The 22,456-nt window shown below is 39.5% G+C and overlaps 1 protein-coding gene across 1 annotated transcript in view; it reads right to left on the bottom strand.

Annotated features, from left to right (window-relative positions):
- The window catches only part of LOC130298166 (zinc finger protein 420-like), a 129,266-nt gene that overhangs the window by 29,429 nt on the left and 77,381 nt on the right, over window positions 1-22,456 (bottom strand). The window lies entirely within an intron of this gene.

Raw genomic sequence — 22,456 nt, forward strand, 5'->3', positions numbered from 1 at the left:
GAAGACAAATGGTTAAACAAAAATTCGGGGATGGTACGATGGGAATCCGACTTGGGACAATCCTTCTCTGAATCTAAATGGCTGAATACATCCTTAAAGATAAAAAAAGCAACAGTATGTGCTAATTTATGGGAACATCATTGCAAGTTTGTCAATAGATGGTACTACACACCTAAAAAATTATCTTTGATTTTTCCTCACCTGTCGCCACTATGTGGGAGGGATTGTGGGGAACAAGGCTCCCTAAAACATATCTTCCTCACTTGTCCGGCCATAGTTACCTTTGTTTCAGAAGTAAAAAGTATGATTTTGAAATTGATCCCTCATTGCTCACAACCTAAAGATGAATTACTTCTATTACTTCTGGGTCTGGAAGATCTCCCAAAAAACATACAAACTCCGATTGTACACATATGTTTGTCATATAAAATGTTACTAGCCTCCAAATGGAAATCAAAAGAGATTCCACACATTAACGAATTAATAAATACACTGCTATCTCATTATAACTATGAGCTAATATTTTTTGGTCAAAAGGGAAAAAGAGATGAGTGTACAGCCTCATGGGAATCCTGGATTAAGCTTTATAAACCCCCATAGACCCTTACTATCTAAACTAAGTTATTATACAATTTAGCTTACTACACACAAAAGAGCGGTTCTTCGAGTGTATAAGACGGCTGACCCTTGTGACACCCTTGTGACACCTCGATTCTGAATTCTACCAAATACCAGACAACTGCCTGATTCAGCAATTTTGATTGATTTTGTAGAAGTTATGGAGACTCACTATTTTATTGTTTTATTGTTTTCCTTCTTATTGTTATTTTCTTGCTCTCAAATTTCAATTAAGGTCCCTTTGGACCTGATAGATCCTTTGTGAATATGCATGACACTGTTTGGATGAACAATTATGCTCCACCAGTCAAGGTTGTTATGCATGTCCATATGTAAACTCTGACACATCTGATGTCATAATATGTTATATGTTACATTTCTTATGTTTATAAAATTCAATAAAAACATTGTGAAACACAGTAGAGCTGTATATGTGTAATGTGCATGTAGCTGAGCTGTATGTGTACACAGTAGAGCTGTATATGTGTAATGTGCATGTAGTTGAGCTGTATGTGTACACAGTAGAGCTGTATATGTGTAATGTACATGTAGCTGAGCTGTATATGTGTAATATATATGTAGCTGATCTGTATGTGTACACAGCAGAGCTGTGTGTAATGTGCATGTAGCTGAGCTGTATGTGTACACAGTAGAGCTGTATATGTGTAATGTACATGTAGCTGAGCTGTATGTGTACACAGTAGAGCTGTATATGTGTAATGTACATGTAGCTGAGCTGTATGTGTACACAGTAGAGCTGTATATGTGTAATGTACATGTACCTGAGCTGTATGTGTACACAGTAGAGCTGTATATGTGTAATATACATGTAGCTGAGCTGTATGTGTACACGGTAGAGCTGTATATGTGTAATGTACATGTAGCTGAGCTGTATGTGTACACAGTAGAGCTGTATATGTGTAATGTACATGTAGATGAGCTGTATGTGTACACAGTAGAGCTGTATATGTGTAATGTACATGTAGCTGAGCTGTATGTGTACACAGTAGAGCTGTATATGTGTAATGTGCATGTAGCTGAGCTGTATGTGTAATGTAGCTGAGCTGTATGTGTACACAGTAGAGCTGTATATGTGTAATGTACATGTAGCTGAGCTGTATGTGTACACAGTAGAGCTGTATATGTGTAATGTACATGTTGCTGAGCTGTATGTGTACACAGTAGAGCTGTATATGTGTAATGTACATGTAGCTGAGCTGTATGTGTAATGTACATGTAGCTGAGCTGTATGTGTACACAGTAGAGCTGTATATGTGTAATGTACATGTATCTGAGCTGTTTGTGTACACAGTAGAGCTGTATATGTGTATTGTACATGTAGCTGAGCTGTATGTGTACACAGTAGAGCTGCATATGTGTAATGTACATGTAGCTGAGCTGTATGTGTACACAGTATAGCTGTATACATGTAATGTACATGTAGCTGAGCTGTATGTGTACACAGTAGAGCTGTATGTGTGTAATGTACATGTAGCTGAGCTGTATGTGTACACAGTAGAGCTGTATATGTGTAATGTACATGTAGCTGAGCTGTATGTGTACACAGTAGTGCTGTATATGTGTAATGTACATGTAGCTGAGCTGTATGTGTACACAGTAGAGCTGTATATGTGTAATGTACATGTAGCTGAGCTGTATGTGTACACAGTAGAGCTGTATATGTGTAATGTACATGTAGCTGAGCTGTATGTGTACACAGTAGAGCTGTATATGTGTAATATACATGTAGCTGAGCTGTATGTGTACACAGTAGAGCTGTATATGTGTAATGTGCATGTAGCTGAGCTGTATGTGTACACAGTAGAGCTGTATATGTGTAATGTACATGTAGCTGAGCTGTATGTGTACACAGTAGAGCTGTATATGTGTAATGTGCATGTAGCTGAGCTGTATGTGTACACAGTAGAGCTGTATGTGTAATGTACATGTAGCTGAGCTGTATGTGTACACAGTATAGCTGTATATGTGGAATATACATGTAGCTGAGCTGTATGTGTACACAGTAGAGCTGTATATGTGTAATGTACATGTAGCTGAGCTGTATGTGTACACAGTAGTGCTGTATATGTGTAATGTACATGTAGCTGAGCTGTATGTGTACACAGTAGAGCTGTATATGTGTAATGTACATGTAGCTGAGCTGTATGTGTACACAGTAGAGCTGTATATGTGTAATGTACATGTAGCTGAGCTGTATGTGTACACAGTAGAACTGTATATGTGTAATGTACATGTAACTGAGCTGTATGTGTACACAGTAGAGCTGTATATGTGTAATGTACATGTAGCTGAGCTGTATGTGTATAGTAGAGCTGTATATGTGTAATGTACATGTAGCTGAGCTGTATGTGTACACAGTAGAGCTGTATATGTGTAATGTACATGTAGCTGAGCTGTATGTGTACACAGTAGAGCTGTATATGTGTAATGTACATGTAGCTGAGCTGTATGTGTACACAGTAGAGCTGTATATGTGTAATGTACATGTAGCTGAGCTGTATGTGTACACAGTAGAGCTGTATATGTGTAATGTACATGTAGCTGAGCTGTATGTGTACACAGTAGAGCTGTATATGTGTAGTGTACATGTAGCTGAGCTGTATGTGTACACAGTAGAGCTGTATATGTGTAATGTACATGTAGCTGAGCTGTATGTGTACACAGTAGAGCTGTATATGTGTGTAATGTACATGTAGCTGAGCTATATGTGTACACAGTAGAGCTGTATATGTGTAATGTACATGTAGTTGAGCTGTATGTGTACACAGTAGAGCTGTATATATGTAATGTACATGTAGCTGAGCTGTATGTGTACACAGTAGAGCTGTATATGTATAATATACATGTAGCTGAGCTGTATGTGTACACAGTAGAGCTGTATATGTGTAATATACATGTAGCTGAGCTGTATGTGTACACAGTAGAGCTGTATATGTGTAATGTGCATGTAGCTGAGCTGTATGTGTACACAGTAGAGCTGTATATGTGTAATGTACATGGAGCTGAGCTGTATGTGTACACAGTAGAGCTGTATATGTGTAATGTGCATGTAGCTGAGCTGTATGTGTACACAGTAGAGCTGTATGTGTAATGTACATGTAGCTGAGCTGTATGTGTACACAGTAGAGCTGTATATGTGTAATGTACATGTAGCTGAGCTGTATGTGTACACAGTAGAGCTGTATATGTGTAATGTGCATGTAGCTGAGCTGTATGTGTACACAGTAGAGCTGTATATGTGGAATATACATGTAGCTGAGCTGTATGTGTACACAGTAGAGCTGTATATGTGTAATGTACATGTAGCTGAGCTGTATGTGTACACAGTAGTGCTGTATATGTGTAATGTACATGTAGCTGAGCTGTATGTGTACACAGTAGAGCTGTATATGTGTAATGTACATGTAGCTGAGCTGTATGTGTACACAGTAGAGCTGTATATGTGTAATGTACATGTAGCTGAGCTGTATGTGTACACAGTAGAACTGTATATGTGTAATGTACATGTAGCTGAGCTGTATGTGTACACAGTAGAGCTGTATATGTGTAATGTACATGTAGCTGAGCTGTATGTGTATAGTAGAGCTGTATATGTGTAATGTACATGTAGCTGAGCTGTATGTGTACACAGTAGAGCTGTATATGTGTAATGTACATGTAGCTGAGCTGTATGTGTACACAGTAGAGCTGTATATGTGTAATGTACATGTAGCTGAGCTGTATGTGTACACAGTAGAGCTGTATATGTGTAATGTACATGTAGCTGAGCTGTATGTGTACACAGTAGAGCTGTATATGTGTAATGTACATGTAGCTGAGCTGTATGTGTACACAGTATAGCTGTATATGTGTAATGTACATGTAGCTGAGCTGTATGTGTACACAGTAGAGCTGTATATGTGTAATGTACATGTAGCTGAGCTGTATGTGTACACAGTAGAGCTGTATATGTGTAGTGTACATGTAGCTGAGCTGTATGTTTACACAGTAGAGCTGTATATGTGTAATGTACATGTAGCTGAGCTGTATGTGTACACAGTAGAGCTGTATATGTGTGTAATGTACATGTAGCTGAGCTGTATGTGTACACAGTAGAGCTGTATATGTGTAATGTACATGTAGCTGAGCTGTATGTGTACACAGTAGAGCTGTATATGTGTAATGTGCATGTAGCTGAGCTGTATGTGTACACAGTAGAGCTGTATATGTGTAATGTGCATGTAGCTGAGCTGTATGTGTACACAGTAGAGCTGTATATGTGTAATGTGCATGTAGCTGAGCTTTATGTGTACACAGTAGAGCTGTATATGTGTAATGTACATGTAGCTGAGCTGTATGTGTACACAGTAGAGCTGTATATGTGTATTGTACATGTAGATGAGCTGTATGTGTACACAGTAGAGCTGTATATGTGTAATGTGCATGTAGCTGAGCTGTATGTGTACACAGTAGAGCTGTATATGTGTAATGTACATGTAGTTGAGCTGTATGTGTACACAGTAGAGCTGTATATATGTAATGTACATGTAGCTGAGCTGTATGTGTACACAGTAGAGCTGTTTATGTGTAATGTACATGTAGCTGAGCTGTATGTGTACACAGTAGAGCTGTATATGTGTAATGTACATGTATCTGAGCTGTATGTGTACACAGTAGAGCTGTATATATGTGTAATATACATGTAGCTGAGCTGTATGTGTACACAGTAGAGCTGTATATGTGTAATATACATGTAGCTGAGCTGTATGTGTACAGTAGAGCTGTACATGTGTAATGTACATGTAGTTGAGCTGTATATGTGTAATGTGCATGTAGCTGAGCTTTATGTGTACACAGTAGAGCTGTATATGTATAATGTGCATGTAGCTGAGCTGTATGTGTACACAGTAGAGCTGTATATGTGTAATGTGCATATATCTGAGCTGTATGTGTACACAGTAGAGCTGTATATGTGTAATATACATGTAGCTGAGCTGTATATGTGTAATGTGCATGTAGCTGAGCTGTATGTGTACACAGTAGAGCTGTATATGTGTAATGTGCATGTAGCTGAGCTGTATGTGTACACAGTAGAGCTGTATATGGGTAATGTAGCTGAGCTGTATGTGTACACAGTAGAGCTGTATATGTGTAATGTAGCTGAGCTGTATATGTGTAATGTGCATGTAGCTGAGCTGTATGTGTACACAGTAGAGCTGTATATGTGTAATGTGCATGTAGCTGAGCTGTATGTGTACACAGTAGAGCTGTATATGTGTAATGTGCATGTAGTTGAGCTGTATGTGTACACAGTAGAGCTGTATATGTGTAATGTACATGTAGCTGAGCTGTATATGTGTAATATATATGTAGCTGAGCTGTATGTGTACACAGCAGAGCTGTGTGTAATGTGCATGTAGCTGAGCTGTATGTGTACACAGTAGAGCTGTATGTGTGTAATGTGCATGTAGCTGAGCTGTATGTGTACACAGTAGAGCTGTATATGTGTAATGTACATGTAGCTGAGCTGTATGTGTACACAGTAGAGCTGTATATGTGTAATATACATGTAGCTGAGCTGTATGTGTACACGGTAGAGCTGTATATGTGTAATGTACATGTAGCTGAGCTGTATGTGTACACAGTAGAGCTGTATATGTGTAATGTACATGTAGATGAGCTGTATGTGTACACGGTAGAGCTGTATATGTGTAATGTACATGTAGCTGAGCTGTATGTGTACACAGTAGAGCTGTATATGTGTAATGTACATGTAGATGAGCTGTATGTGTACACAGTAGAGCTGTATATGTGTGATGTACATGTAGCTGAGCTGTATGTGTACACAGTAGAGCTGTATATGTGTAATATACATGTAGCTGAGCTGTATGTGTACACAGTAGAGCTGTATATGTGTAATGTGCATGTAGCTGAGCTGTATGTGTACACAGTAGAGCTGTATATGTGTAATGTGCATGTAGCTGAGCTGTATGTGTACACAGTAGAGCTGTATGTGTAATGTACATGTAGCTGAGCTGTATGTGTACACAGTACAGCTGTATATGTGGAATATACATGTAGCTGAGCTGTATGTGTACACAGTAGAGCTGTATATGTGTAATGTACATGTAGCTGAGCTGTATGTGTACACAGTAGTGCTGTATATGTGTAATGTACATGTAGCTGAGCTGTATGTGTACACAGTAGAGCTGTATATGTGTAATGTACATGTAGCTGAGCTGTATGTGTACACAGTAGAGCTGTATATGTGTAATGTACATGTAGCTGAGCTGTATGTGTACACAGTAGAACTGTATATGTGTAATGTACATGTAGCTGAGCTGTATGTGTACACAGTAGAGCTGTATATGTGTAATGTACATGTAGCTGAGCTGTATGTGTATAGTAGAGCTGTATATGTGTAATGTACAAGTAGCTGAGCTGTATGTGTACACAGTAGAGCTGTATATGTGTAATGTACATGTAGCTGAGCTGTATGTGTACACAGTAGAGCTGTATATGTGTAATGTACATGTAGCTGAGCTGTATGTGTACACAGTAGAGCTGTATATGTGTAATGTACATGTAGCTGAGCTGTATGTGTACACAGTAGAGCTGTATATGTGTAATGTACATGTAGCTGAGCTGTATGTGTACACAGTAGAGCTGTATATGTGTAGTGTACATGTAGCTGAGCTGTATGTGTACACAGTAGAGCTGTATATGTGTAATGTACATGTAGCTGAGCTGTATGTGTATAGTAGAGCTGTATATGTGTAATGTACATGTAGCTGAGCTGTATGTGTACACAGTAGAGCTGTATATGTGTAATGTACATGTAGCTGAGCTGTATGTGTATAGTAGAGCTGTATATGTGTAATGTACATGTAGCTGAGCTGTATGTGTACACAGTAGAGCTGTATATGTGTAATGTACATGTAGCTGAGCTGTATGTGTATAGTAGAGCTGTATATGTGTAATGTACATGTAGCTGAGCTGTATGTGTACACAGTAGAGCTGTATATGTGTAATGTACATGTAGCTGAGCTGTATGTGTACACAGTAGAGCTGTATATGTGTAATGTACATGTAGCTGAGCTGTATGTGTACACAGTAGAGCTGTATATGTGTAATGTACATGTAGCTGAGCTGTATGTGTACACAGTAGAGCTGTATATGTGTAATGTACATGTAGCTGAGCTGTATGTGTACACAGTAGAGCTGTATATGTGTGTAATGTACATGTAGCTGAGCTATATGTGTACACAGTAGAGCTGTATATGTGTAATGTACATGTAGCTGAGCTGTATGTGTACACAGTAGAGCTGTATATGTGTAATGTACATGTAGCTGAGCTGTATGTGTACACAGTAGAGCTGTATATGTGTAATGTACATGTAGCTGAGCTGTATATGTGTAATGTACATGTAGCTGAGCTGTATGTGTACACAGTAGAGCTGTATATGTGTAATGTACATGTAGCTGAGCTGTATGTGTACACAGTAGAGCTGTATATGTGTAATGTACATGTAGCTGAGCTGTATGTGTACACAGTAGAGCTGTATATGTGTAATGTGCATGTAGCTGAGCTGTATGTGTACACAGTAGAGCTGTATATGTGTAATGTACATGTAGCTGAGCTGTATGTGTACACAGTAGAGCTGTATATGTGTAATGTGCATGTAGCTGAGCTGTATGTGTACACAGTAGAGCTGTATATGTGTAATGTGCATGTAGCTGAGCTGTATGTGTACACAGTAGAGCTGTATATGTGTAATGTACATGTAGCTGAGCTGTATGTGTACACAGTAGAGCTGTATATGTGTAATGTACATGAGCTGTATGTGTACACAGTAGAGCTGTATATATGTAATGTGCATGTAGCTGAGCTGTATGTGTACACAGTAGAGCTGTATATGTGTAATGTACATGTAGTTGAGCTGTATGTGTACACAGTAGAGCTGTATATATGTAATGTACATGTAGCTGAGCTGTATGTGTACACAGTAAAGCTGTATATGTGTAATATACATGTAGCTGAGCTGTATGTGTACACAGTAGAGCTGTATATGTGTAATGTACATGTATCTGAGCTGTATGTGTACACAGTAGAGCTGTATATATGTGTAATATACATGTAGCTGAGCTGTATGTGTACACAGTAGAGCTGTATATGTGTAATATACATGTAGCTGAGCTGTATGTGTACAGTAGAGCTGTATATGTGTAATGTACATGTAGTTGAGCTGTATATGTGTAATGTGCATGTAGCTGAGCTTTATGTGTACACAGTAGAGCTGTATATGTGTAATGTGCATGTAGCTGAGCTGTATGTGTACACAGTAGAGCTGTATATGTGAAATGTGCATATAGCTGAGCTGTATGTGTACACAGTAGAGCTGTATATGTGTAATATACATGTAGCTGAGCTGTATATGTGTAATGTGCATGTAGCTGAGCTGTATGTGTACACAGTAGAGCTGTATATGTGTAATGTGCATGTAGCTGAGCTGTATGTGTACACAGTAGAGCTGTATATGTGTAATGTAGCTGAGCTGTATGTGTACACAGTAGAGCTGTATATGTGTAATGTAGCTGAGCTGTATGTGTACACAGTAGAGCTGTATATGTGTAATGTAGCTGAGCTGTATGTGTACACAGTAGAGCTGTATATGTGTAATGTGCATGTAGCTGAGCTGTATGTGTACACAGTAGAGCTGTATATGTGTAATGTGCATGTAGTTGAGCTGTATGTGTACACAGTAGAGCTGTATATGTGTAATGTACATGTAGCTGAGCTGTATGTGTACACAGTAGAGCTGTATGTGTGTAATGTGCATGTAGCTGAGCTGTATGTGTACACAGTAGAGCTGTATATGTGTAATGTACATGTAGCTAAGCTGTATGTGTACACAGTAGAGCTGTATATGTGTAATATACATGTAGCTGAGCTGTATGTGTACACGGTAGAGCTGTATATGTGTAATGTACATGTAGCTGAGCTGTATGTGTACACAGTAGAGCTGTATATGTGTAATGTACATGTAGATGAGCTGTATGTGTACACAGTAGAGCTGTATATGTGTAATGTACATGTAGCTGAGCTGTATGTGTACACAGTAGAGCTGTATATGTGTAATGTGCATGTAGCTGAGCTGTATGTGTAATGTAGCTGAGCTGTATGTGTACACAGTAGAGCTGTATATGTGTAATGTACATGTTGCTGAGCTGTATGTGTACACAGTAGAGCTGTATATGTGTAATGTACATGTAGCTGAGCTGTATGTGTAATGTACATGTAGCTGAGCTGTATGTGTACACAGTAGAGCTGTATATGTGTAACGTACATGTATCTGAGCTGTTTGTGTACACAGTAGAGCTGTATATGTGTAATGTACATGTAGCTGAGCTGTATGTGTACACAGTATAGCTGTATACATGTAATGTACATGTAGCTGAGCTGTATGTGTACACAGTAGAGCTGCATATGTGTAATGTACATGTAGCTGAGCTGTATGTGTACACAGTATAGCTGTATACATGTAATGTACATGTAGCTGAGCTGTATGTGTACACAGTAGAGCTGTATATGTGTAATGTACATGGAGCTGAGCTGTATGTGTACACAGTAGAGCTGTATATGTGTAATGTACATGTAGCTGAGCTGTATGTGTACACAGTAGAGCTGTATATGTGTAGTGTACATGTAGCTGAGCTGTATGTTTACACAGTAGAGCTGTATATGTGTAATGTACATGTAGCTGAGCTGTATGTGTACACAGTAGAGCTGTATATGTGTGTAATGTACATGTAGCTGAGCTGTATGTGTACACAGTAGAGCTGTATATGTGTAATGTACATGTAGCTGAGCTGTATGTGTACACAGTAGAGCTGTATATGTGTAATGTGCATGTAGCTGAGCTGTATGTGTACACAGTAGAGCTGTATATGTGTAATGTGCATGTAGCTGAGCTGTATGTGTACACAGTAGAGCTGTATATGTGTAATGTGCATGTAGCTGAGCTTTATGTGTACACAGTAGAGCTGTATATGTGTAATGTACATGTAGCTGAGCTGTATGTGTACACAGTAGAGCTGTATATGTGTATTGTACATGTAGATGAGCTGTATGTGTACACAGTAGAGCTGTATATGTGTAATGTGCATGTAGCTGAGCTGTATGTGTACACAGTAGAGCTGTATATGTGTAATGTACATGTAGTTGAGCTGTATGTGTACACAGTAGAGCTGTATATATGTAATGTACATGTAGCTGAGCTGTATGTGTACACAGTAGAGCTGTTTATGTGTAATATACATGTAGCTGAGCTGTATGTGTACACAGTAGAGCTGTATATGTGTAATGTACATGTATCTGAGCTGTATGTGTACACAGTAGAGCTGTATATATGTGTAATATACATGTAGCTGAGCTGTATGTGTACACAGTAGAGCTGTATATGTGTAATATACATGTAGCTGAGCTGTATGTGTACAGTAGAGCTGTACATGTGTAATGTACATGTAGTTGAGCTGTATATGTGTAATGTGCATGTAGCTGAGCTTTATGTGTACACAGTAGAGCTGTATATGTATAATGTGCATGTAGCTGAGCTGTATGTGTACACAGTAGAGCTGTATATGTGTAATGTGCATATATCTGAGCTGTATGTGTACACAGTAGAGCTGTATATGTGTAATATACATGTAGCTGAGCTGTATATGTGTAATGTGCATGTAGCTGAGCTGTATGTGTACACAGTAGAGCTGTATATGTGTAATGTGCATGTAGCTGAGCTGTATGTGTACACAGTAGAGCTGTATATGGGTAATGTAGCTGAGCTGTATGTGTACACAGTAGAGCTGTATATGTGTAATGTAGCTGAGCTGTATATGTGTAATGTGCATGTAGCTGAGCTGTATGTGTACACAGTAGAGCTGTATATGTGTAATGTGCATGTAGCTGAGCTGTATGTGTACACAGTAGAGCTGTATATGTGTAATGTGCATGTAGTTGAGCTGTATGTGTACACAGTAGAGCTGTATATGTGTAATGTACATGTAGCTGAGCTGTATATGTGTAATATATATGTAGCTGAGCTGTATGTGTACACAGCAGAGCTGTGTGTAATGTGCATGTAGCTGAGCTGTATGTGTACACAGTAGAGCTGTATGTGTGTAATGTGCATGTAGCTGAGCTGTATGTGTACACAGTAGAGCTGTATATGTGTAATGTACATGTAGCTGAGCTGTATGTGTACACAGTAGAGCTGTATATGTGTAATATACATGTAGCTGAGCTGTATGTGTACACGGTAGAGCTGTATATGTGTAATGTACATGTAGCTGAGCTGTATGTGTACACAGTAGAGCTGTATATGTGTAATGTACATGTAGATGAGCTGTATGTGTACACGGTAGAGCTGTATATGTGTAATGTACATGTAGCTGAGCTGTATGTGTACACAGTAGAGCTGTATATGTGTAATGTACATGTAGATGAGCTGTATGTGTACACAGTAGAGCTGTATATGTGTGATGTACATGTAGCTGAGCTGTATGTGTACACAGTAGAGCTGTATATGTGTAATATACATGTAGCTGAGCTGTATGTGTACACAGTAGAGCTGTATATGTGTAATGTGCATGTAGCTGAGCTGTATGTGTACACAGTAGAGCTGTATATGTGTAATGTGCATGTAGCTGAGCTGTATGTGTACACAGTAGAGCTGTATGTGTAATGTACATGTAGCTGAGCTGTATGTGTACACAGTACAGCTGTATATGTGGAATATACATGTAGCTGAGCTGTATGTGTACACAGTAGAGCTGTATATGTGTAATGTACATGTAGCTGAGCTGTATGTGTACACAGTAGTGCTGTATATGTGTAATGTACATGTAGCTGAGCTGTATGTGTACACAGTAGAGCTGTATATGTGTAATGTACATGTAGCTGAGCTGTATGTGTACACAGTAGAGCTGTATATGTGTAATGTACATGTAGCTGAGCTGTATGTGTACACAGTAGAACTGTATATGTGTAATGTACATGTAGCTGAGCTGTATGTGTACACAGTAGAGCTGTATATGTGTAATGTACATGTAGCTGAGCTGTATGTGTATAGTAGAGCTGTATATGTGTAATGTACAAGTAGCTGAGCTGTATGTGTACACAGTAGAGCTGTATATGTGTAATGTACATGTAGCTGAGCTGTATGTGTACACAGTAGAGCTGTATATGTGTAATGTACATGTAGCTGAGCTGTATGTGTACACAGTAGAGCTGTATATGTGTAATGTACATGTAGCTGAGCTGTATGTGTACACAGTAGAGCTGTATATGTGTAATGTACATGTAGCTGAGCTGTATGTGTACACAGTAGAGCTGTATATGTGTAGTGTACATGTAGCTGAGCTGTATGTGTACACAGTAGAGCTGTATATGTGTAATGTACATGTAGCTGAGCTGTATGTGTATAGTAGAGCTGTATATGTGTAATGTACATGTAGCTGAGCTGTATGTGTACACAGTAGAGCTGTATATGTGTAATGTACATGTAGCTGAGCTGTATGTGTATAGTAGAGCTGTATATGTGTAATGTACATGTAGCTGAGCTGTATGTGTACACAGTAGAGCTGTATATGTGTAATGTACATGTAGCTGAGCTGTATGTGTATAGTAGAGCTGTATATGTGTAATGTACATGTAGCTGAGCTGTATGTGTACACAGTAGAGCTGTATATGTGTAATGTACATGTAGCTGAGCTGTATGTGTACACAGTAGAGCTGTATATGTGTAATGTACATGTAGCTGAGCTGTATGTGTACACAGTAGAGCTGTATATGTGTAATGTACATGTAGCTGAGCTGTATGTGTACACAGTAGAGCTGTATATGTGTAATGTACATGTAGCTGAGCTGTATGTGTACACAGTAGAGCTGTATATGTGTGTAATGTACATGTAGCTGAGCTATATGTGTACACAGTAGAGCTGTATATGTGTAATGTACATGTAGCTGAGCTGTATGTGTACACAGTAGAGCTGTATATGTGTAATGTACATGTAGCTGAGCTGTATGTGTACACAGTAGAGCTGTATATGTGTAATGTACATGTAGCTGAGCTGTATATGTGTAATGTACATGTAGCTGAGCTGTATGTGTACACAGTAGAGCTGTATATGTGTAATGTACATGTAGCTGAGCTGTATGTGTACACAGTAGAGCTGTATATGTGTAATGTACATGTAGCTGAGCTGTATGTGTACACAGTAGAGCTGTATATGTGTAATGTGCATGTAGCTGAGCTGTATGTGTACACAGTAGAGCTGTATATGTGTAATGTACATGTAGCTGAGCTGTATGTGTACACAGTAGAGCTGTATATGTGTAATGTGCATGTAGCTGAGCTGTATGTGTACACAGTAGAGCTGTATATGTGTAATGTGCATGTAGCTGAGCTGTATGTGTACACAGTAGAGCTGTATATGTGTAATGTACATGTAGCTGAGCTGTATGTGTACACAGTAGAGCTGTATATGTGTAATGTACATGAGCTGTATGTGTACACAGTAGAGCTGTATATATGTAATGTGCATGTAGCTGAGCTGTATGTGTACACAGTAGAGCTGTATATGTGTAATGTACATGTAGTTGAGCTGTATGTGTACACAGTAGAGCTGTATATATGTAATGTACATGTAGCTGAGCTGTATGTGTACACAGTAAAGCTGTATATGTGTAATATACATGTAGCTGAGCTGTATGTGTACACAGTAGAGCTGTATATGTGTAATGTACATGTATCTGAGCTGTATGTGTACACAGTAGAGCTGTATATATGTGTAATATACATGTAGCTGAGCTGTATGTGTACACAGTAGAGCTGTATATGTGTAATATACATGTAGCTGAGCTGTATGTGTACAGTAGAGCTGTATATGTGTAATGTACATGTAGTTGAGCTGTATATGTGTAATGTACATGTATCTGAGCTGTATGTGTACACAGTAGAGCTGTATATGTGTAATGTACATGTAGTTGAGCTGTATGTGTACACAGTAGAGCTGTATATATGTAATGTACATGTAGCTGAGCTGTATGTGTACACAGTAAAGCTGTATATGTGTAATATACATGTAGCTGAGCTGTATGTGTACACAGTAGAGCTGTATGTGTAATGTGCATGTAGCTGAGCTGTATGTGTACACAGTAGAGCTGTATATGTGAAATGTGCATATAGCTGAGCTGTATGTGTACACAGTAGAGCTGTATATGTGTAATATACATGTAGCTGAGCTGTATATGTGTAATGTGCATGTAGCTGAGCTGTATGTGTACACAGTAGAGCTGTATATGTGTAATGTGCATGTAGCTGAGCTGTATGTGTACACAGTAGAGCTGTATATGTGTAATGTAGCTGAGCTGTATGTGTACACAGTAGAGCTGTATATGTGTAATGTAGCTGAGCTGTATGTGTACACAGTAGAGCTGTATATGTGTAATGTAGCTGAGCTGTATGTGTACACAGTAGAGCTGTATATGTGTAATGTGCATGTAGCTGAGCTGTATGTGTACACAGTAGAGCTGTATATGTGTAATGTGCATGTAGTTGAGCTGTATGTGTACACAGTAGAGCTGTATATGTGTAATGTACATGTAGCTGAGCTGTATGTGTACACAGTAGAGCTGTATGTGTGTAATGTGCATGTAGCTGAGCTGTATGTGTACACAGTAGAGCTGTATATGTGTAATGTACATGTAGCTAAGCTGTATGTGTACACAGTAGAGCTGTATATGTGTAATATACATGTAGCTGAGCTGTATGTGTACACGGTAGAGCTGTATATGTGTAATGTACATGTAGCTGAGCTGTATGTGTACACAGTAGAGCTGTATATGTGTAATGTACATGTAGATGAGCTGTATGTGTACACAGTAGAGCTGTATATGTGTAATGTACATGTAGCTGAGCTGTATGTGTACACAGTAGAGCTGTATATGTGTAATGTGCATGTAGCTGAGCTGTATGTGTAATGTAGCTGAGCTGTATGTGTACACAGTAGAGCTGTATATGTGTAATGTACATGTTGCTGAGCTGTATGTGTACACAGTAGAGCTGTATATGTGTAATGTACATGTAGCTGAGCTGTATGTGTAATGTACATGTAGCTGAGCTGTATGTGTACACAGTAGAGCTGTATATGTGTAACGTACATGTATCTGAGCTGTTTGTGTACACAGTAGAGCTGTATATGTGTAATGTACATGTAGCTGAGCTGTATGTGTACACAGTATAGCTGTATACATGTAATGTACATGTAGCTGAGCTGTATGTGTACACAGTAGAGCTGCATATGTGTAATGTACATGTAGCTGAGCTGTATGTGTACACAGTATAGCTGTATACATGTAATGTACATGTAGCTGAGCTGTATGTGTACACAGTAGAGCTGTATATGTGTAATGTACATGGAGCTGAGCTGTATGTGTACACAGTAGAGCTGTATATGTGTAATGTGCATGTAGCTGAGCTGTATGTGTACACAGTAGAGCTGTATGTGTAATGTACATGTAGCTGAGCTGTATGTGTACACAGTATAGCTGTATATGTGGAATATACATGTAGCTGAGCTGTATGTGTACACAGTAGAGCTGTATATGTGTAATGTACATGTAGCTGAGCTGTATGTGTACACAGTAGTGCTGTATATGTGTAATGTACATGTAGCTGAGCTGTATGTGTACACAGTAGAGCTGTATATGTGTAATGTACATGTAGCTGAGCTGTATGTGTACACAGTAGAGCTGTATATGTGTAATGTACATGTAGCTGAGCTGTATGTGTACACAGTAGAACTGTATATGTGTAATGTACATGTAGCTGAGCTGTATGTGTACACAGTAGAGCTGTATATGTGTAATGTACATGTAGCTGAGCTGTATGTGTATAGTAGAGCTGTATATGTGTAATGTACATGTAGCTGAGCTGTATGTGTACACAGTAGAGCTGTATATGTGTAATGTACATGTAGCTGAGCTGTATGTGTACACAGTAGAGCTGTATATGTGTAATGTACATGTAGCTGAGCTGTATGTGTACACAGTAGAGCTGTATATGTGTAATGTACATGTAGCTGAGCTGTATGTGTACACAGTAGAGCTGTATATGTGTAATGTGCATGTAGCTGAGCTGTATGTGTACACAGTAGAGCTGTATATGTGTAATGTGCATGTAGCTGAGCTGTATGTGTACACAGTAGAGCTGTATATGTGTAATGTACATGTAGCTGAGCTGTATGTGTACACAGTAGAGCTGTATATGTGTAATGTACATGTAGATGAGCTGTATGTGTACACAGTAGAGCTGTATATGTGTAATGTGCATGTAGCTGAGCTGTATGTGTACACAGTAGAGCTGTATATGTGTAATGTACATGTAGTTGAGCTGTATGTGTACACAGTAGAGCTGTATATATGTAATGTACATGTAGCTGAGCTGTATATGTGTAATGTACATGTAGCTGAGCTGTATGTGTACACAGTAGAGCTGTATATGTGTAATATACATGTAGCTGAGCTGTATGTGTACACAGTAGAGCTGTATATGTGTAATGTACATGTTGCTGAGCTGTATGTGTACACAGTAGAGCTGTATATGTGTAATGTACATGTAGCTGAGCTGTATGTGTAATGTACATGTAGCTGAGCTGTATGTGTACACAGTAGAGCTGTATATGTGTATTGTACATGTAGCTGAGCTGTATGTGTACACAGTAGAGCTGTATATGTGTAATGTACATGTAGCTGAGCTGTATGTGTACACAGTAGAGCTGTATGTGTAATGTACATGTAGCTGAGCTGTATGTGTACACAGTATAGCTGTATATGTGGAATATACATGTAGCTGAGCTGTATGTGTACACAGTAGAGCTGTATATGTGTAATGTACATGTAGCTGAGCTGTATGTGTACACAGTAGTGCTGTATATGTGTAATGTACATGTAGCTGAGCTGTATGTGTACACAGTAGAGCTGTATATGTGTAATGTACATGTAGCTGAGCTGTATGTGTACACAGTAGAGCTGTATATGTGTAATGTACATGTAGCTGAGCTGTATGTGTACACAGTAGAACTGTATATGTGTAATGTACATGTAGCTGAGCTGTATGTGTACACAGTAGAGCTGTATATGTGTAATGTACATGTAGCTGAGCTGTATGTGTATAGTAGAGCTGTATATGTGTAATGTACATGTAGCTGAGCTGTATGTGTACACAGTAGAGCTGTATATGTGTAATGTACATGTAGCTGAGCTGTATGTGTACACAGTAGAGCTGTATATGTGTAATGTACATGTAGCTGAGCTGTATGTGTACACAGTAGAGCTGTATATGTGTAATGTACATGTAGCTGAGCTGTTTGTGTACACAGTAGAGCTGTATATGTGTAATGTACATGTAGCTGAGCTGTATGTGTACACAGTAGAGCTGTATATGTGTAGTGTACATGTAGCTGAGCTGTATGTGTACACAGTAGAGCTGTATATGTGTAATGTGCATGTAGCTGAGCTGTATGTGTACACAGTAGAGCTGTATATGTGTAATGTGCATGTAGCTGAGCTGTATGTGTACACAGTAGAGCTGTATATGTGTAATGTACATGTAGCTGAGCTGTATGTGTACACAGTAGAGCTGTATATGTGTAATGTACATGTAGCTGAGCTGTATGTGTACACAGTAGAGCTGTATATGTGTGTAATGTACATGTAGCTGAGCTATATGTGTACACAGTAGAGCTGTATATGTGTAATGTACATGTAGCTGAGCTGTATGTGTACACAGTAGAGCTGTATATGTGTAATGTGCATGTAGCTGAGCTGTATGTGTACACAGTAGAGCTGTATATGTGTAATGTACATGTAGCTGGGCTGTATGTGTACACAGTAGAGCTGTATATGTGTAATGTGCATGTAGCTGAGCTGTATGTGTACACAGTAGAGCTGTATATGTGTAATGTGCATGTAGCTGAGCTGTATGTGTACACAGTAGAGCTGTATATGTGTAATGTACATGTAGCTGAGCTGTATGTGTACACAGTAGAGCTGTATATGTGTAATGTACATGTAGATGAGCTGTATGTGTACACAGTAGAGCTGTATATGTGTAATGTGCATGTAGCTGAGCTGTATGTGTACACAGTAGAGCTGTATATGTGTAATGTACATGTAGTTGAGCTGTATGTGTACACAGTAGAGCTGTATATATGTAATGTACATGTAGCTGAGCTGTATATGTGTAATGTACATGTAGCTGAGCTGTATGTGTACAGTAGAGCTGTATATGTGTAATATACATGTAGCTGAGCTGTATGTGTACACAGTAGAGCTGTATATGGTGGTTATATACAGGTGGCGGTGACTTTATGATCATTAAGTACAATAACCTCCTGTTATTTTAATACATTTTGCTGAGAGGCCGAGATCACTGCACATGTTGTCTGTTTTTTTCTCTAGTTGAATTTTTAATGGTCACTCTCAATAAAACAAATTTTTGCTATTGTACTCCTTATGGTAAATAAAAAATCTTTGTTTAAATCTTTGTTTTTTATGTTTTATTTGTGTTTAAAAAAAGCTGCAACTAGGTGTTTCCCTTCTTGTCCAGAGCACATTTTTCCCCCCCATCTCATACACAGACTTTGGACTCCTGCTGGCCTGGCAGAAGTCCAAACACAGGAAGTGCAGCCTGGAGTGCTGAGTGGGGTGGGGGGTGCAGCCTTATCCAATCATGGCTCATCTCACACTGAACTGCTCTGTGCTGTGTGCAGCAGAGTGAGGGAGGAAGTTCTCCCCTGTATGGCTTCAGATGATGTCACGCCTGCTGGGGAACGCCCCTTCCCAGTCTGTGAATCTGACTGAGAAGAAAATACAGAGTAATATCAAGGTAGAAAAATAACAAATAATAAAAATAAAGGCCGGGGGTGGTTTATCATGATGGGGGCAGTGACCTGGGAGGTTTATAACATGTAACAAGTTAATGAGAGGTTCTCTTTAATGAAACCGCGCGGTCAATGGCGTAAACATAAAAACTACCAATCGATCAATAAGCCCCAGGAAAACTATAGTGGTAATAAAATAGTACAGATCCCGGCACATCCGGCTCGTACATTCCTGTATACGTACAAATAAGAGTTATAGGGGTCAGAGGAGGACGATTCTAAGTCTAATCATACACACGATGCAGGAAGAGACAGAGGTCGGTAACTGCCATATGAGAAGACTGGTTTCCCCGGTACGTACTCTTACAACAGCGGAAGGGTCACAATAGCGGTACCGCCATTAAAGCCATCTTCCCTGCTACAACCTCTTAAGAGTAAAAGTACAAATCATGTGACAAAACTGGAAGAAGAACAGAGGGAGCAGTCAGGATTTGGGGGGAATGCAGGTGATGTCTTTATTCTAGAACAGTGCGGTGCATACACTTCATACAGCGGGACGCCAAGAGCCCGGGATCAAACAGGTTAACAGCTGCTGTCACACTGATCAAGCAGTGCTCCGTCAGACCCCCCACCTGGGCGCAGGTAAAATACACCTCCCCCACCCACGTCACAGAAGAGGGGGTGTCACTTCGTCCTAACACACAGTGAATTAATAACAAATCGTGTGCGTCTGATCACTCGTCTTCACCAAAATCCAGATGATGCATCATTTCCAATCTGTCGTTCACACCTGGATTTCCCAGGACATTAGTCTTAAGTATCCAGACTTTGGGGCGGTATGGGGGCTCATTTTTTTGGGCCGTGGTCTGAAGGATTTATCGGTCCAATTTTTGTTTTGATCGGATTCTTTTTTTTATGGTATAAAAAGTGACCAAAAATACGCTATTTTTGATTTTTTTTTTTACGTGTACGCCATTGACCGTGCGGTATAATTAACAATATATTTTTATAGTTTGGACATTTACTTACGCGATGATACCACATATGTTTATATTTATTGACATAGTTATTTTTTTTTTATTTATGGGAAAAGGGGGGGGGGATTCAGACTTTTATTAGGAAAGGGGTTAAATCACATTTATTTTAACTTTATTTATTTATTTTTTGCAATGTTACACCTCCCATAGGAGGCTATAACATTGCACACACTGATTTCCTACACTGGTCACTGCCATACAATAGCAGGGAATTTATCAGTGTTATCTCCACTCGACTGCTCCTGTCTGGATCTTAGGCACGGAGCAGTCATTTGGTGATTGGACAGTGAGGAGGCCGGTAGGGATCCTCCTCGTTGTCCGATCGCTGAATGACTGCTCCGTGTCTGAGATCCAGGCAGGAGCAGTCGAGCGTCGATAACACTCATCAATGCCATGCTATTGTTTGATCGGCGCGTCTGAAGGGTTAATACCGGGCATCACCGCGATTGGTGATGTCCGGTATTAGCCGCGGGTCCTGGCCGTTGATGGCCGCCAGGAACGACCCGATTTGACGTTATATCACAGGAGCCGGCGCAGGACGTAAATATATGTCCTGTGTGGTTTTTGTATTTTCGTTTTTTCCTCCTCGCCTTCTAATAATCATAACTTTTATATTTCCCTCCACAGACCCATATGAGGACTTGTTTTTTGCACTTTGTCCTTTGTAATGACATCACTCATTTTACCATAAAACGTATGGCGGACCCCAAAAATTATTATATGTGGGGAAATTTAAGAGAAAACCGCAGTTTTGTAAAATTTGTCAGGTTTTGTTTTCACACTGTTCACTTTACGGTAAAAATGACATTTTCTTTATTCTATGGGTCAATATGATTAAAATGATCCCCATGTTATATACTTTTCTATTATTCTACCGCTTTATAAAAATCTCAAACTATTTAAGTAAAATTACGAGTGATCTTCTCTGTGGCCTGCTAGAAGTTACAAAACTACAACTCCCAGCATGCCCAGACAGCCTATGGCTGTCTGGGCATGCTGTGAGTTGTAGTTTTGCAACATCTGGAGGGCCACAGATTGGAGACCACTGTGCAGATATTGCAAAACTACAACTCCCAGCATGCCCAGACAGTCCAGGCATGCTGGGAGTTGTAGTTCTGCACTAGCTGGAGGTACACGGGTTGGGAAACGCTGAGTTAGAAAACAGATCCTAACTTAGTGTTTCCCGACCCGTGTGCCTACAGCTGTGTCCACAACTACAACTCTCAGCATGCATGGTCTGTCAGTACATGCTGGGAGCTGAGAGTAGTTTCTAAAATAGAAAAACATCTCTTAAAATTGTCCAGGCATGCTGGGTGTTTTGCAACAGCTGGAGGCACCCTGTTTGGGAAACACTACCGTATAGCGATGCACAGACCTAGTCCTGCTTAAGTGGTGCAGCAAGTCACGCAGGCCGGGATGTAACAAGTTAAACTTTCCTAGCATACAGGTCCAAGCTTTAGGCTATAATCCCCACCATTTTCTGTAACAATAATGGCTGGAACATTAAACTGTGCACAAAAAGCCATTTCCCCATTACATTTATAGGGATTCTACAGGAAATATTTGCTCCTTTTGGGACAGAGTTTTGAGCCTTTTTTGGGGCCTTTTCTCTCCCAGAAATGGTGATAAAACATAGTGGGAAGATATTGGTATTGTGAAGCAGCCGGCATGGTTCTTAGTTGTGTAATGTGTCCAGTAGGGGGCGAGAGTCACACTGGGGAGATTTATCAAAACCCTTCAAGAGGAAACGTTACCCATAGCAACCAATCAGATCGCTTCTTTCATTGTTACCAAGGCCTCTGCAAAGTGAAAGAAGCCATCTGATTGGTTGCTATGGGCAACTGGGGAACTTTTCCTCT

The sequence above is a fragment of the Hyla sarda genome (assembly GCF_029499605.1).
Source record: "Hyla sarda isolate aHylSar1 chromosome 1 unlocalized genomic scaffold, aHylSar1.hap1 SUPER_1_unloc_3, whole genome shotgun sequence".
NCBI lineage: Eukaryota > Metazoa > Chordata > Amphibia > Anura > Hylidae > Hyla > Hyla sarda.